Genomic DNA, 17885 nt, shown 5'->3' with positions numbered 1-17885 from the left:
AAGATATAGTAATTGGAAAACTGATTTATAAAGGATTAATACAGATTTCTCTCTCTAATTCCTCTGTCTCTTTAGTTAGAAAAAGAAAACATAAGAATGAAACCCCAAGACATAATAGCAGCAACCTCAGACTGACTTTAAGAACTATGAATTTTTATATATTTAAATGTTTTTTTTGAGTTGAAAAAACTCAAAGTTGGACTAAGCCATAACCCCCTTCCCCCATCCACATCTGTTTCTTCACTTTTTTAGAAATATATGTTTACATGAAAAAGGAAACACTTAAAGATGTATATGTTCTACTTAAACCTTGTTGGAACTATACCTGGTGGTGTTTGAGACCTCTTTCTGTTTTATAGCCACCTGCAGCCTAGTAAGTAGATACTTTTTACTTGGTTGGACAGTTCCTGTTAGGGAAGACCTTTTAGAGCTGGTCATGAGTGGTACAGGATGTGCTTATACTAAACAAATTTGAGAAATACATAGAAACATACTTTTGGCTCCATCTTATATCAGTACCATTTCTCTTTCCTGGGTCCACCATTTCTACCTGTCCTGAGGCCTGGTTCTGCTTTCACATGGCAGTCAACAGAGTTTTGCTAATGTTGGCTTAAGGCATATATACAAAATGATTTAAGTAGGATATGATTCCTCCCAATCTTTTTTGCTTTTTAAACAGGCTCTTTGGAAGATAAAAAGATGCTTTTCCTCTTTGCCTGCCCGAGGCTGATGGAAAGAGTTAGTTAGCATGCCATGTTGAAGGAGTGTGGACTCCTGGTTTGTGCTTGTTCGATATACACATTAGACATTTTATGAATTATGGAAGCAATCCTGGAGGAGAAGGGCTCTGACCTGAACAAATCACTGGAGTGCAGCCATCCAGGGCCCTCAAGGGAAGAGCTTAAGCTAAAGGCCTTCCCTAGCTGGGCCATCAATCCAAATCAAGCCATAAATTGCAGGTGGCCATCTGCTTGCTTAATCATGGGCTTCTTTTTTCCTTTGGGTTGGTTATCATTGTCTGGTCTGACCACTTTTACTAATTAGCTGAAGCTTGATCATTAGGTGAATCACAGGTTCATTTTATCCTGAATGGAATATGTATTTAATTATTCTTCCATTTGGAAGAATTTGGTTATTCTTCCATTTGGTTTAATCATTTGAGGGAAAATGTTAAAAAACTGTTGTTATTCTAAAGTTTACAAAGACCGGTTATTTACAATCTGGGTTGATAGTTCACTTTTGTTGAGTCCATTTGAATACTCCCAAGTGAATTGCTTTATTCCTTTTCTCAGCTTTGCAGTAAAATGGTCATGTTTACATTTACTGTTTTTTTAGAGCTAGATTGTATTCTTTGATGTTTATTAAGTTTATTAAATAATGCATGTATATCACAAAGGATCTAGTTATATGGTATAAAGGCAAAGTTTAGATAACTGGTGGTAAGAGTGTGGTTTTCACCCTTTTACTATGTTTATACAAATATGAGTATGAGATGAACTCAGAATTTAAATGTAACAGATAAAGCTCTAGGTGAATATTTCTATAATGTGTTGGGATGGAATATGGGAGTGAACAAGGGGAGCTTCAAAGGCAAGGTGGAAAACCTGGAAGCTTAAAGTCAGATTTGAAGTACATTAAAAGTTGAAATTTCTGACAATGATAACCAGTTTGGGAAACTGTTTATAGTTTTCAAACAATTGAAGGTTAACTTCACTAAGCATAGAGTTTTCAAGGTCCATCCATATTATAGTATATGTTATGCCATTTAGGAAAGGAATTCTAGGGTAATGGGGACCTGGGATTATTCTAGAATGAGGATGCCTTGTGTGAAGATAAGTGGAGAGGAGGACCAGAGTGGGGGCTCAGGGCATGAAACGGTGCATCAGGAAGGGCCTTGTATTACTTACTGAAGCAAGTGATTAGAAATGTTGAACTGCCTAACAATACAGGCAAGGTTGAGTGTCTCCCCCTAATAAGAAGCCATAAACCACTGAAAAGTTTAATCATGGAGGCTATACAGCAACATGGAAAATGTTTATTGTGTATAAAATCCAATGTGATGTGTTCAGGCTGTAAAATTGAATGGACACTATGACTTGAACTACATAAAACATCAACTCAAGAATATCCATTCTAGGAATTTATCTCATCAATATACTTTCATATCTACATAAAGTTGATACCAAAATGTTTGTTGTGGCAGTTTGTAGTAACAAAAAAAAATGCAAACAAGTGACTTGATATTTTATAGGGACTGGGTAAGTAAATTATGCTACATCCACATGCTGAAGTAACATGCAGTCACTGAAAAGAATGAGACAGCTTTAAATACCAATATGAATGCATCTCCAAGAAATATTTTAGGTGAAAAAAAAATCAAGGTGTCAGGGTTTTGTGTGATGATTTTTCTTCATTTTTCCGAACATTCTTTTGTGCTTTTTTGTTTTGTTTTGTTTCATTTATTTTTTTTTCCATTTATTTTTATTAGTTGGAGGCTAATTACTTTACAGTATTGTAGTGGTTTTTGTCATACATTGACATGAATCAGCCATGGATTTACAAGTATTCCCCATCCCGATCCCTCCTCCCACCTCCTTCTCCACCTGATTCCTCTGAGTCTTCCCAGTGCACCAGGCTGGAGCACTTGTCTCATGCATCCAGCCTGGACTGGTGATCTGTTTCACCCTAGATAATATACATGTTTTGGCTTTTGTGCTTTTTTAACTTAAAAAGCAAGACTGAGGAAAAATGAATGCCTAAGCAGCCCTGGGAGGGAGGTTTCATAAGCTCTAACCACCTCTTCTTATGTTGTTGAATTCTGGCACTCCTTAAATTTCAGCACACTTGTTCATATCACAAGAGTTCATTGTCCCTGTTATGTTCAGAGGCAGAGTGCTATGATTTGGCTTCTATGAGTACAGTCATTTAAACATTGACCATGTCTGTACATTATCAAATGATGAAAAATATGGTTTCTGAACCTCATTATTGGATTGTGATATAGCTAGACTCAAGAGAGAAGACTGAATTGTAGTGAAATCTCTGGCTTTGGCTAAGATTTCCCAAATGATTCATTTCTGTTAATGATTTCTGGCACAGTCTTATAAAAAAAAATAAGGCACCTGGATGCTTTTTTTTTTTTTTTTTTTTGGCTTTTCTGACTGAGCCTTAGCCTGCAAGCAGTGTTTTACCTATAGATATTATACTCCCTTTTATACCAATCTTTCTGACTCTTGATGACTATTTGGTCCTAATAGAAAAATTAAGGCAGATGATTCCTAAAACAAAAGGATCTGGGATTATTTTGAAAAGCCTGGGATATTGAGGTGATAAAATCAATTGAATCTTCTGAGTTTCTTCATTCTCTGTGTTCTGCAAGATTCAGCAGACTCATAAATACCTGTCATTGGTCTGCTGGACTATAGAGGGCGTTTCAAGGGCTAAGCTGGTACCATTTCTTATTAGTAGCACCTATGGAAGTACCAAATTATTAGTCCATGTTAGAGATCCAGTTTGAATTTCTCCTAGTTCTTGCATTTCAGTGTTTTTTATTTTTTCCAAATTCTTGATAATAATTACATAAATTACTTTTTCTGCACAGATGAAAAGGAAATGATCCTAGATTGATTAAATTTTATTCCAGGCACAGGCAAATTGTTTATGATTATAGCTTCCTTAATTGGCACATAAACTAACCTTTAACTGTGGCTTATCTCCTAAAAGATATGATTCATTAAAATTGGAGAAATTCCCTTGATTTATGCATCCAGGTTTCATGTGCTTTTTGCCGATGCTTCATTCAAATTAGCAAGTAATCAAATTGCTAATTAGTTTGGGATGGCAGCTCCTTCATATGAACCCAGATAATAAGCTGGAAAAAGGGTGTTATATTTTTTAATTGAATTGTTGTCTCAGACCAGAATTCTGTTGCATTTTTTACCTTCTATTTTTTGAATTTGAAATCTTTCTATTCTAGAAACTGTACATTCTGTATATTTATTCTGCAACCTTTGCCATTTTTCCCCTCCAGGAAGTTGTCTGATTGATAATGGAGAGAGTAAGACAATCTTATAAGCAGAATTCCTGACTGGTTTGAAAATTATGCCTTTTCCCTTGTAAAATTTGGCAGGCAGCAGAGTATGGTGAAAAAAACAACGGGGGTTTGAAGTTAAGCCAAGGTTGGAATGCTAATGTACTAATTACTAGTTACTTTCACACAAGTTACTAGATGTGTACATTGGCAAATTAAAGCTTCCTAACACACAATTGCTTCAAATATAGAGTAGGCTTATAATCTTTGTCATGCTAGGAAATTTTGAGACATAATAAGAGAATACATGAAACTCTGACATCTGTGATTTTCAGGTTGGCCTTCATTCAATAAATACAAACTACATTCTCAATATCTCTTAAAAATAAATCTTCTTGATGACTTCTTATTAATTTATTTTTTACTGCTCCACTGCTGCATGCAAGATCTTATTTCCCCACCCAGGGATCAAACCCATGCCCCCTGCAGTGGAAGTGAAGGGATTCTAAACACTGAACTGCCAGGGAATTCTGCTTGATGACTTCTTAATAAAAGGCTGCATCACAGAATAATTGATATTTTATCATCTAAAACCCTCTCTTATTCTGTATTTCTGCATATCTATTATATAATAATGATGATTAATGGTTATTTGTATAACCCTGAGTCTGGAGGATCCTCCCAAATTATTAAAAATAGGGACTTAACACATGATTGCCTCTTTAAGCATTTTCACTATGTTCCAGTTCTTTAAAAATAAGTAATACAGTTGATTGGGTTTCCTTTTGGTTTCAGGCAAAAATTCCGTGGTTTAGTACTGCATATTTCAACAGTGATAAATACATATTTGAAAACTATCTGTTGATTAGAATATAAACTTCCGTAATTGTGCCAGATAACCAGTTTATTGAAAAATACTAAGAATAATATAGTAATACCACCCATTATCCAGTACTTACTATAAGCCAAAGTCTTGCATGTTTGTTTCTTTTTTTAATGTAATATTGTTTATTTAACTTCAAAAACATTTCAACATTCTAAACATACCAAAAAAAAAAAAAAATAACAGAACGTTGCAGATCATGTTTAGTACAGAAGGTTCTTGAACTTTCACTGGTGCAGTGGCTCTTGGCTTTGCTGACAATGAAGAGTTCTACAGTTTGTTTTAAAAAAAAAAAACCAGTTTAAAACTACCGCACTTCAACTAAAAAGGATCCAAAACACTTCTCATGCCAGCTGACCCCATCCCCCTTTTCCACAGCTAAGAATGGCAGCGGATGCTATGTCACTATATACAAAAACAAGACAACCCGAAGCTAAATGGATGCCCACTGCAGTGTCCACAGGTCCAGCCCCGCAGTGCGCGCCCTGAGCATGCCCCTCCAGAAGGCATCACTCCCACAAGCCTCCACACCAAGCAAGGAGCATCAAGAGCGTGTCTCAGTTGCTTTGTTCTTTTTGCAAACCATAGATATGTACAGTTGAGAACTTGGGATTTCTAGCCAATGACCATAGAATTAACACATCACCTTACAAATTAAAAAAATAAAAAATGCCAAAGACATCTTTAAATGCCTTGTCATACCAACAGCAAAGTGCACAGAGTGAGGAGAACATGAGACCCTTTTCTTTTTTAAAATGTTTGGAAGTATGTACAGCTTTGATACAGTTTCCGGGTGCTCCAAACACCCATGGTCACTTCCTGTAAACCACTGACAATTGCTGGAGTGCTTTGAGAGACTACGATATGATCATGATCCAACTGGGTGATTAAACCTAATGAGGGCAACAGACACGTCTCGGGTGAGAGGTGTGTCAATCACAGTGCTCCCTACCTTAAGGTATTCACAAGGAGACAGATCAACAGTTTTTTTATTTCCTCCTCCTCCTCCTCTTCTTCCTCATCCTCTTCATCTTCCTCTTCCACCTTTTTCCCGGCAACTTTAGCAGGACCCTTGGCACCAGCAAACTTCCCTCTAGACTTACAGTCTGAGACATCCTTCTCATACTTCTTCAGCTTCGCTGCTTTGTTGATGTATGGCTGCTTCTCACTGTAACTTAAGTTATTCCACATCTCGCCCAGCTTCTTTGCCACATCTCTGCTGGAGACACCAGGGTTTGTAGACTTGATCTTGGGGTGGAATTCGGAGCAGAATAGGAGAAATCCAGACAGTGGTCTCCTGGGGGCCTTAGGGTCCTCCTTCTTGCCTCCCTTAGCTGGTCTGTAATCCTTCATTTCCCGATCATAGAGCACTTTATCCACTTTTGCCATTTCATTGAATTTAGACTTCTCTTTCCCGGACATGGTCTTCCACCTCTTGGAGCATTTCTTGGAAAATTCAGCAAAATTGACAAGGACCTCCGGGTTTTTCTTCTTATGTTCCTCTCTGCACACCTGCACAAAAAAGACATAAGCACACATCTTGCCTTTCGGCTTCTCGGGATCACCGTTAGCCACGTTGACTGCATTGTTCACTGGTCTGGGCAGTGCGAGGCCCGACGCGCGGCTCCGCGCTCCATAGCCTTGTGCTACTTGCCTCCATGAGAGCCCAGAGTCTGCATTTTTCTTAACCTGATCTCAGCATCTAATCTTGGCATTAACTTGGACCACAGGAGATGTGTAGTATTAGACAATTTCACAGATTAAGAAAGGCAGAGAGGTTAAACAAATTTTTTAAGGTCACATAGGAAGTGAGTGGCAGAACAGACTTGAACCTACAGTTGTCTTAATTAGCTGCCTTACTCCAAAGCTTGGGCTCTTAACCTCCATGGAACTCCAGACTGCCTTTTATAACTGGCTTCTCCACAGTCTTTTTCTTATGCCTTGTGGTCAAGCCCCATTCTCTGAATGATTCTGCATAGGAAAATGAATTGTGGCTTATTATTATGTGAAAGACTCTGATGCTGGGAAAGATTAAAGGCAGGAGGAGAAGGGGATGACAGAGGATGAGATGGTTGGATGGCATCACCAAGTATGATGAAATGGTTGGATGGTAGGAGTTTGAGTGAACTCTGGGAGTTGGTGATGGACAGGGAAGCCTGGCATGCTGCTGTCCGTGGAGCTGCAAAGAGTCAGACATGACTGAGCTGATTATGTGTTTTCATATGCAAGTCATAAAAGACTATTTCAGCAGGAGGGAAAATGTACTGGCAAGGAGCCAAACAGTGCCACATCTCTGAGCTGATGGGTACAAAGGCCACTCCATCTTTAACATCAATGTTGAAGACAAAGGTACTCAACAGTGTGGCAAGTCCGCTGTGAGTCATTTCCCTTTGTCAAGGCCAGAATGTAGTAATGAAAAGTTTACCTTTCACACTCAGTAGAAAGTAAAATCAAAGAATGGGAAGACTTGCTGGTAATAACTGCAGAGAGATGACCTGGCAATATGAGCCTGTGATGGAGAAGGATTCTAATCTCTCAGTGGAGACACATTTAAAGTTGACAGCCATCTAGACTGTTGTACATGTGGTATGTGCTTTTTTCCTGGGCAAAGGGTCCAGCAGCATTGTCAAATTCTCTAGGCTATTCATAATCAAAATACTGTTAAGAGTTAGCTCATCTAAATTTAGCCTTACAAAAGTGATTTTTAAAAAGATATAAAGATGGAGTTGAGCATACTTTCTGGGGATGTAATTATGTATGGTTTTATATTCACCACTCCAGATAAACAGCTAAATTAGGCAGTATTGCCTAATGTTTAAGAGCAGTAAGTTTGGGAAATCAGTGAGTGGGTTTGAATCATTATCACTGTCCTAGCCATTTTTAACTTCTTAGGCTCAACTTCCTCATCTGTAAAGTGGGAATAGTAATATATATATTTAAAAGTGATATGTATATATATCATATATATATATATGTGAGTTGTTATTGGTGTTGCATGAGGAAATTTGGATTATCTATGCAAAGAAAAGTATAAATTATCTAAATAGAGCAAACAGGTTCTATACAGGTTCGCAGATATTCAGTAAATGATTATAGTCAGAGCCCCACAGCTTTTATTTTAAAACATAAAACGGTTTAGCGAATCTAGCCAGTGTCCAGAACACAGAAAACATAACAATAGAAGTAACTTAGTTTAAGTCAAGGGAAGTGAGTCTTCAGCAAAATTGAGGCAGGAGGTGTGAGAGAAGGCAGCGGGTTTGCTGTGCTTGAAGCAAATCTCCAGGTTACAATGGGAAGGCTGGGTGGAGGATTTAGGAATCATCTGAGTAGTTGCTGGAAATACGTGATGCAGCTTTGCAGTTACTTCAGATACAAGAGTGGGTCGCACACCACATTAACCATGTTCAGATGCTTCAGGGTTTAATTATATAAACAACTTCTCGAGGGGATATCCCAACTGCTTGCAAAGCCATGCCTCATTTATTATAGTCATGAACACACACGAGTCCTCATGTTGAAAAATATATTAGTTTATAATTGGGAGGTGGGGTGGGAGATGGAAACGAAGACCTTGGTAACTGAAAATGCTCCAGAGGTTCCATTGCTCTTACAACAGTTATAAGACAGGCAGGCACAATCATTTGCAGGTCAGTTTTCCTCAGCCTGCTTTTAAAAGAAGGTGTTAGTGTAAAAGAAAAGTGCCTGCACAATAAAATTAAAAATTTCCCAACAGAAATTGAAATAAGAGAAAATATTTTTAATGATAATTCAATTCAGATCAGTCGCTCAGTCGTGTCCGACTCTTTGCAGCCCCACGAACTGCAGCACGCCAGGCCTCCCTGTCCATCACCAGCTCCCGGAGTCCACCCAAACCCATGTCCATCGAGTTGGTGATGTCATCCAACCATCTCATCCTCTGTCGTCCCCTTTCCCTCATGCCCTCAATCGTTCCCAGCATCAGGGTCTTTTCAAATGAGTCAGCTCCTTGCATGAGGTGGCCAAAGTATTGGAGTTTCAGCGTCAGCATCAGTCCTTCCAATGAACACCCAGGACTGATCTCCTTTAGGATGGACTGGTTGGATCTCCTTGTAGTCCAAGGGACTCTCAAGAGTCTTCTCCAACACCACAGTTCAAAAGTATCAATTCTTTGGCACTCAGCTTTCTTCACAGTCCAGCTCTCACATCCATACATGACTACTGGAAAAACCATAGCCTTGACTAGACGGACCTTTGTTGGCAAAGTAATGTCTCTGCTTTTTAATATGCTGTCTAGGTTGGTCATATTAGCAACCTGCAAAACTTAAAGATGATAACTAAGATTTTTCTTCCCCCGTGACTCAGCAGTAAAGAACCCGCCTGCAAAGCAGGAGAGCGGCAGGAGCTATGGGTTTTATTCCTAGGTTGGGAAGATCCTCTGGAGAAGGAAATGGCAACTCATTCCAGTATTCTTGTCTGGAGAATCCCATGAACAGAGGAGCCTGGTGGGCTGCAGACCACAGGGTTGCAAAAGAGTCGGATATGATTTAGCAACAAAGCAGCAATTAATATTTTAAATTAGTTATTTCCTTGATGTAGTAATTTATATTAAACTTCCTAGCATGGAGCTTGGTATATAGTAGGCTTCACATGTTTTTCTTCTCCTCTGCCTTTTCATATCTTTCCTGTTCAATGAAAACTTCAAAGCTGTCAAGGACTTCAGTCACAATACCACAGTGGTGTTTTATGTGATAAAATATCTTTTTTTTAAGCTCACAAATATATCCTGCCTAAGATTTGTGTGTCCTCTTCAGAGCTAAACATTTTTTGTTTTCCCAGGGTATGAAATCTTTTAACAAATAGAAATAGAATTTTTTTCCTCTGCAGTAAAGGCCATAGAAAAGTTTATGGACTTGTCCTTGGCTTTTATGAATGGGATGTGAAAATACCCACTTCCTTTCCCAGAGGCCGTTTCAGAGAAAACCTCTTTTCTCATTCTACAATACTTACATTCTAAATCCTTACACAAAGCTATTAATTTATATTTGCTGATTTGACTGAATGTATACTCTCAGTCTTAAAGCATTTCAAGTTCTTTTTGGCAACCACAGGAAGTTTCCATGTTCTGAAAGGGAATGTTCAGTTTACTTTCTTCTTTAATTATGTGGTTTTAACCCTATCAAAAGAGGTAAGTTTTGATTGAAAGGAAATCTAGAAAATATGATGGGAGGGTGAGGGAGAAGCAAATCCTGAGGACTTTTTGGCAAGCAGCAAGTTAAACTTGCCCTCCCATCCTTAGTGGTATCAGAACCCCAACAGCCAGGATGTGTTTACTTCATTCAGATTTAAAGAGGTAAATTCCAAACCTCATAGTAGTATCCTGTTACTTATAGTGACAAACATCATCACTTTTCATCCAGTGAACCTGTAATTTTGTGTTCTAAGAGAACTTTGGGGTAAATTTTTATTTCTGTAGTCATTAATTTTATATGCAATATGATAATTTTCTAGTGTTTTCTCTTGTTTTTTTAAACAGCAAATTTTAGTAGCACAGTATTGTCGCCAATTATCCCTTAGGGGACACAGTAACTTCTAGGCTTATAGCAAATTGGGAAAAGATGCTGGATAAATATCCAGAAGACTTCATAAGGTGTCTGGGAAGATCCAATGCCAACCTGGAGTTGGGACCCTCAGTGTCTCCCTGTGTTTCCCTTGTTAGAAGTCTCACATAGGACTAGAATGGACCTAGGGTCCACTTGGATGAAGACTAGCAAAAATAATCTGCTCCGGGTACCAGTCAGACTTGCGGAGCTTCAGGAGTCCCTGGAAGGGTGGATGGATTTTTTTTTTTTAAGAGTTCTTAGTACAGTTAAAACCTCACAGGAGTGGGTGGCAAGCTGTGGTCTCTGTGGTCAGACTGCCTGGGTTCAAGTTCTAGTTCTCTGGTTGTACAACCCTGGGAAAGTTGCTCAACATCTCTGTGCCTTAGTTTCCTCATCTATAAAATGTGTGTGTGTGTGCTCAGTTCTGTCTGATTCTTTGTGACCCCATGGACTGTAACCCTCCAGGATGCTCTGTCCGTGGAATTTTCTGAGCCAAGAATACTGGAGTGGGTTGCCATTTCCTACTCCAGGGGATCTTCCTGACCCAGGGATTGAACCCACATCTCTTATGTCTTCTGCATTGGCAGGCAGATTCTTTATCACTGTGCCACCTGGTAAGCCTATCTATAAAATGGGAAGGTGATTATAGCAGATTTGTTTCCAGGATTAAATAAAATAATTTTTAGATAGTCGAATAGGACCTGGGACATAGTAATGGTGCATGTTTAGAAAAGAAAATACCAGAGAAGGGGAAGATTAATGTAGTCTAGAGCAAGAGGTGGTAAATTATGACCCATAGGCCAAATCTGGCCTGTCTACCTTTTTTGGTCAATAAAGTTTTATTGGAACACTGCTACAGCTGTTTATTTTTGTGTTCTCTATGGCGGTTTTCATGATACAACAGCAGAGCTTAGAAGTTGTGACAGAGACTTAATGGTCTGCAAAATCTAAAATATTTACTATTTGTCTCTTCACAGAGAAAGTTTGTGGGCTCTGAACTACGGCCTTCATTCTTTCACATTCGTGCATTTCCCTTATTCAATAGTAAATGCTTTTGCCACAGATCCAGCAAAAGTGCTTCCAGCCACTCTTCCCGTCTCCAGATGCATGAGAGTCTGTAGGTCATGAAACTCCCACGAAGCAGCACATTATACCAGGCCGCCAGGCCGCCCATGTCACAGAATGAATTGTGACTGGCTCTTTTGTGGTGGTACTGTGGACCATTGAGACTAATATGACAATTACCTTCTGAGTATTTATGTGAGATAATTTAATTTTAGAGCTCATAAACAAGATCAGAGTTATGTGGTTTAACAAAAGGTCTCCTTATGTGTACGTACTCTTGCCAAAAACATGATGAAATCCTGAAACATGGCAAACTTAATGTGCACTTTTAGATTTACATGTGGCAAACAGAATTGAGTAGTATATCTGTTCATAAATATTCCTGCTGCTATTGGGAGGCACTTGGGAAACCTGGATAGTTCTATTCAATATGAACACGATTTCCTCCCTCCCTGGGAGTCCCCCTCCCCATAAATACACTCATACCAAAACCCTGCAGGCAATTTTTCTGTTTAAAATTTTTATGTTCCATAGCAAGTAAACTAGTCTTTTCTCAGCATCTTGCCTATTCATTTGTACCTGATCTTACTTATGCTGTCTGCTCATTCTTTTTTTTTTTTTTTTCTGTCTGCTCATTCTGATAGGAAATCCTGTCTTCTTTTTGTTGTTGTTGTTAATTAATTAATTTTTGGTTGCAGCAGGTCTTCGTTGCTGTGCGCGGGCTTTTCCGTAGTTGTGGGCAGCAGGGGTCCCTCTTTGTTGCGGTGCATGGGCTTCTCATTAGAGTGGCTTCTCTTGTCGTGGAGCATGGGCTCTAGGGAGCACAGGCTTTAGTCGTTGCTGCATATGGGCCTAGTAGTTGCCACTCACGGATTTAGTTGCACCAGGGCATGTGGAATCTTCCTGGACCAGGGATTGAACCTGTGTCCCTTGGAGTGGCAGGTGGATTCCCAACCACTGGACCACCAGGGAAGTCCTGAACTTGAGGCTGCCCTGGTGCTGTGTCTTCCAGAGGCTCCCGAAGCACAGCAATATACAAGAAAATTTAAGTTTGTACTGGTACTGCGTTAAAAATTAGATTCAGTTTATTTACCAAGATTTTCAGGTAACGTTCAAATTAAAAACAACCTTTTTTTCCTTTCAATCCAGTTTGAAAACACCAGGCTCAGTCATGCCTATTTGTCAAAGGGAAAAGAACCAGTAGAGGAAAATGTGTTTGAATTAATTCAAAGTTACTGAGAGATGTACCATCACTCAGCAATGCACTGGTGATTAGGAGCTAGGTTCATTTTGTTTTTTTTAAAGGGGCTGGATTTATTACCTTTGCTGATATACAGCAAACTCCACCAGTGATCAGTCTCATTCAGCAAGTACTTGTGTAGAACAGATTCTATGCAAAGCTTGTAGGGCCATACTTCTTTTTAAAGATATCTTATTATTTATTTATTTATTTTTGGCTGCAGTGGGTCTTGGTTGTGGCATGCTGGATCCTTCCTTGTGGTGAGGGGCTTCTCTCTAGTTGTGGCCTGGGTTCCAGAGCTCACAGACTCAGTAGCTTCAGTGTGCGGGCTTGGTTGTCCCATGACACGTGGAATCTTCCCAGACCAGGGATTGAACGCGTGTTCTCTGCATTGGAAGGTGGACTCTTAACCACTGGATCACCACGGAAGTCCCATACTTCTTTAAATCAGTTATATTGGAACCAGTGTTTCAATTACCTCACTATAGATTTGAATAAAGACATTTTAACAACTTTGATTTTAAAATTATATATATATAAGCACTTAATCACTGTAAATGTAATAGCATGTGTGAAACAAGGATGGTAGTCATCTTATGAAAAATGAATACTGTATAAAAATTCACTTATAATTAAAAGAAGCAGACCAAAATAAGAAATCACTTTTTACTGACAGTTTGGCAAAGATGAAAAAAGTTTGATCACATCTCATGTGACTACTCATACACACTGCTGGTGGGAGTTTAAATTTGACAGACTTTCTTGGAGGGCAGTTTGGCAACAGGTACAAAAATTGATTCCTTTGACCCAGCAGTTCTGCTTCTAGGTGTTTATTCTACAGATATACCTACATGTTCAAAAATATGGGCAATGATATTCACTCCAGCATTATTATAATAGTAAAAAGCTGAAAGCAATAAAGTTTATGGTGTGTCTCTTCTGGGCTGAATTATGATCCCCCCTGCCAAATTCCTGTGTTGAAGTTCTAACCCCCAGTATCTTAGAATGTGACTCTCTTTGGAAAAAGGGCCTTTAAAGAACCGATTAAGTTGAAATGAGATTAGAAATTGTTGTTGTTCAGTCGCTAAGTTATATCTGACTTTTCATGACCCCATGAACTACAGCACGCCAGGCTTCCCTGTCCTTCACTCTCTCCTGGATTTTGTTCAACTTTGTGTCCATTGAGTTGGTGATGCTATCTAACCATCTCGTCTTCTGCCACCCCCTTCTCATTTTGCCTTCAGTCTTTCTCAGCTTCTGGGTCTTTTCCAATAATTTGGCTCTTCACATCTAGTGGCCAGAGTGTTGGACCTTCAGCATCAGCATCAGGCCTTCCAATGAATATTCGGGGTTGATTTCCTTTAGGATTGACTGGTTTGATTTCCTTCAGTCCAAGAGACTCTCAAGAATCTTCTCCAGCACCAGTTTGAAGGCATCAATTCTTCGATGCGCAGCCTTCTTTATGGTCCAACTTTCACATCTGTACATGGCTATTGGAAGAACTATAGCTTTGACTAGATGGACCTTTGTCAGCAAAGTGATGTCTTTGCTTTTTAATATTTGGTCTATGTTTGTCATAACTTTCCTTCCAAGGAGCAAGCACCTTTTAATTTTGTGGCTGCAGTCACCATCCACAGTGATTTTGGAGCCCAAGAAAGTAAAATCTTTCAGTTTCCAATTTTTCCCCATCTATTTGCCATGAAGCGATGGAATCAGATGCCATGATCTTAGTTTTTTTAATATTGAGTTTCAAGCCAGCTTTTTCACTTTGCTCTTTCACCTTCATCAGGAGGCTCTTTAGTTCCTCTTTACTTTCTGCCATTGGAGTGGTATATCAGCTGCATATCTGAGTTTGTTGATATTTTTCCCAGCTATCTTGATCCCAGCTTGTGATTCATCCAGCATTTCACATGATGTACTCTGCATATATTAAAGTTATATTAATAAGTTAAATAAGCAGGGTGACAATATATAGACTTGTACTTTCCCAATTTGGAACTAGTCTGTTGTTCCATGTCCAGTTCTAACCATTGCTTCTTGACCCACATATAGGTTTCTCAGGAGACAAGTAAGGTGGTCTGGTATTCCCATCTCTTTAAGAATTTTCCACAGTTTGTTGTGATCCACACAATCTGTGGCTTTAGCATAGTCAATGAAGCAGAAGTAGGTGTTTTTCTGGAATTCCCTTGCTTTCTCTATGATCCAATGAATGTTGGCAGTTTGGTCTCTGGTTCTTCTGCCTTTTCTAAATTTGTACATTTAGAAGTTCACATACTGCTGAAGCCTAACTTGAAGGATTTTGAGCTTAACCTTACTGGTATGTGAAATGAATGCAATTGTACAGTAGTTTAAATATTCTTTGACATCATCCTTGTTTGGGATTGGAAAGAAAACTGACCTTTTCCAGTCCTGTGGCCACTGCTGAGTTTTCCAATTTTGTGACATATTGAATACAGTCCCTTAACAGATCATATGGGTGGGGGAGCCCTAATTCAATATGTCTGATGTCCTTGGAAGATGAGAAAGGCCAGGGGGCACGCACAGAGAGGAAGGGCCGTGTGAGGACACAGTTAGAAGGCAGCTGTCTGCTAGGTAAGGAGAGAAGCCTCAGAAGAAACCAGACTTGCTGGCACCTTGATCTTGGACTTTAGCCTCCAGAACTGTGAGGAAATAAATTTCTGTTGTTTTAAGCCACCTAGCCAGTGTTATTTTTTTATGGCAGTTCTTGCAAATGAATGCAGCATCCGTCTAACGAAGTACTATGCAGTTTCAACATAAAGCATATCACCCTCCCATTTATTGGATTCAAACTTTTTTTTAAAGATATACTATGGTATGCTTGTCTGGAGAAGGGAGTGGCAACCCACTCCAGTATTCTCTGGAGAATTCCATGGCCAGAGGAGCCTGGGCAGCTACAGTCCACGGGGTTGCAGAGAATCTGAGATGACTGAGTAACTAACATACACACACACTAATACGCTTGTGTATCCATAAGCATTTTGTAGTTGTTTTGGGGGAACGGCCTCCTAGTGTGGCTTGGTGAGAGAGGCTTTTAGCTTTCATTATATACCATTTTCAACTGTTTGAATATTTTTATAGGAGCTTATAGGTTTTATAATAATAAAGCATCTGGTGAAAAGCAAAACAGCATTCTGTCCAGAATATGAATATTATCTGACAAATGAGGGATGGAGTACAAACCTTCCACCAACGTACATAATTACGGAATAGTGTTTATCTTAATCTTGTATTTTTCCCATTGAAGTTCGGCATCAAGGCATTTATCCTATGGGAATGACCAGAGATAGGCAAAATGATGGCTGTCCTAAGGTGTCCACTGTAGTTTTGTTTATGAGAATGAAATACTGGGAATTTAAGCAGCAGGGTGTGGTGTAAGACCTAGGGTTAGGGCTCAAGAATATGTGCTGCCTTGACATCTGAAACTGGATGTGGGGAGGGGCTTGAATGGCTTAATTGCATTCTTTCAATTAATTGTCCCCTCCTTCACAAATTCTGTTCCCTGGGATAGGATACACTGGCCCAAGCCCCTCCTTATCACGGGGCCAGGCACAGTGCTGCTTATCCCTGAATAGTGGGCCTCTTCAGTTCCCTGCCAGTGTGCAGAGTTGTTCAGACAAGTCAGTGACACCCCCGGTAGAAGCCAGGGGTCACCTCACCCTCTTGTTTCTATGGAGTCTGCTTCCCGCAGACCCTGCGTGTTCACTCTGTTTCTGGGGGCAGCCCCCGGGCAGTTCTGCGTGGTGTGCACCATGTTCCCTTAGGCCGTGAGTCTATGGGGCTGTGAACCTGCTGTCCATCTCATCTGTCCAGGGCCAGGCGTCATGTATCCGGCCATCCCTGTCACCCTAGGGCAGGAATCCCTCCCTCGTCAGTGGAGCGAAGAAGAGACGAATTAAACAGAGGACTGATGAAAGAAAGGACACTACACCCCAAAACCAAAAGGCTATACAGTCATTAAAAATTTTGTAAAATACTTGAAAGTGAAAGTCGCTCAGTCGTGTCTGACTCTTTGCGACCCCATGGACTATACAGTCCATGGGATTCTCCAGACCAGAATACTGGAGTGGGTAGCCTTTCCCTTCTTCAGGGGATCTTCCCAACCCAGGGATCGAACCCAGGTCTCCCGCATTGCAGGCAGATTTTTTACCGTCTGACCCACCAGGGAAGCCAAAGACTACTGGAGCCCAGTATTCAGTATTCCATGAGCTATCAGGGAAGCCCTACTTAATAATATGTAAAATTGCTTGTAGTATACTGGGCTCCCCTGGTGGCTCAGACGGTAAAGAATCTGCCTGCAATGCAGGAGACCCGCGTTGGATCCCTGGGTTGGAAAGATCCCCTGGAGAAGGGAAAGGCAGCCCGCTCCAGTATTCTTGCACAGAGAATTCCATGGACAGAGGGGTCTGGCCAGCTATAGTCCACGGGGTCGCAAAAAGCTGAGCACAGCTTAACGACTAACACACACACAACACTGTTTATAATATAGTAGGCTTAATAAGTAAACACTCTGAGATATTGTGTCATTGCTAATATCTTGCTGGTTTTGCAAACTAAGTGGACAGAGGAGGCAGTTGCTGGAGGAACAAGAGAAAGCCCCCAGCACTCCGAGAGTTTGATGAATGGAATCAGACTCTTGAACTGGAAATCCACGAAGGTCACTTCTTGCTCTGATGCATTGACTTATCTGAAAAATGAAGGGGTTGGAACTCTTCCTTTTTTATCTCTAGGGTCTCTAGTAGCTGCAACATTGTGGTTCTTTAGGATTATTTTCGAGGAGAACTGCATTCCAAGCTGCAGTGTTAGAGGCACGATGCAGTCCCTTGAGTGTAGTGACTGTACTTCTTGCATTGGCACAGGGACCAGGGCCTCTTTTAGGACTGCTTGTGATGTAAACACACACACACGGACACATGCACAGGATCTTTTCTCTTCTCTCTTGGTCTCGGAGAATATAAGTACCTGCACACTAACATGCCTAGTCAAAAATTGGCTCCTGGGTCTCAAGAAACCCCAGGACCATCATTATACGTGTCAGAGCATTCCACAGTATTGATTGGGAAATGATAC

The 17885-nt window shown here is 40.1% G+C and overlaps 1 long non-coding RNA gene and 1 pseudogene across 1 annotated transcript in view; one reads left to right on the top strand and one right to left on the bottom strand.

Moving 5' to 3' along the window:
• Positions 1–17885, top strand: part of LOC139030394 (uncharacterized) — a 67713-nt gene that overhangs the window by 22181 nt on the left and 27647 nt on the right. The window lies entirely within an intron of this gene.
• On the bottom strand, positions 5862–16569 carry LOC110133244 (high mobility group protein B3 pseudogene; annotated as a pseudogene).

Source organism: Odocoileus virginianus, chromosome 22 (genome assembly GCF_023699985.2).
Source record: "Odocoileus virginianus isolate 20LAN1187 ecotype Illinois chromosome 22, Ovbor_1.2, whole genome shotgun sequence".
NCBI classification, from domain to species: Eukaryota; Metazoa; Chordata; class Mammalia; order Artiodactyla; family Cervidae; genus Odocoileus; species Odocoileus virginianus.
The sequence above is the reverse complement of the archived record's forward strand: the minus strand, read 5'-3'. Positions and strand labels throughout refer to the sequence as shown.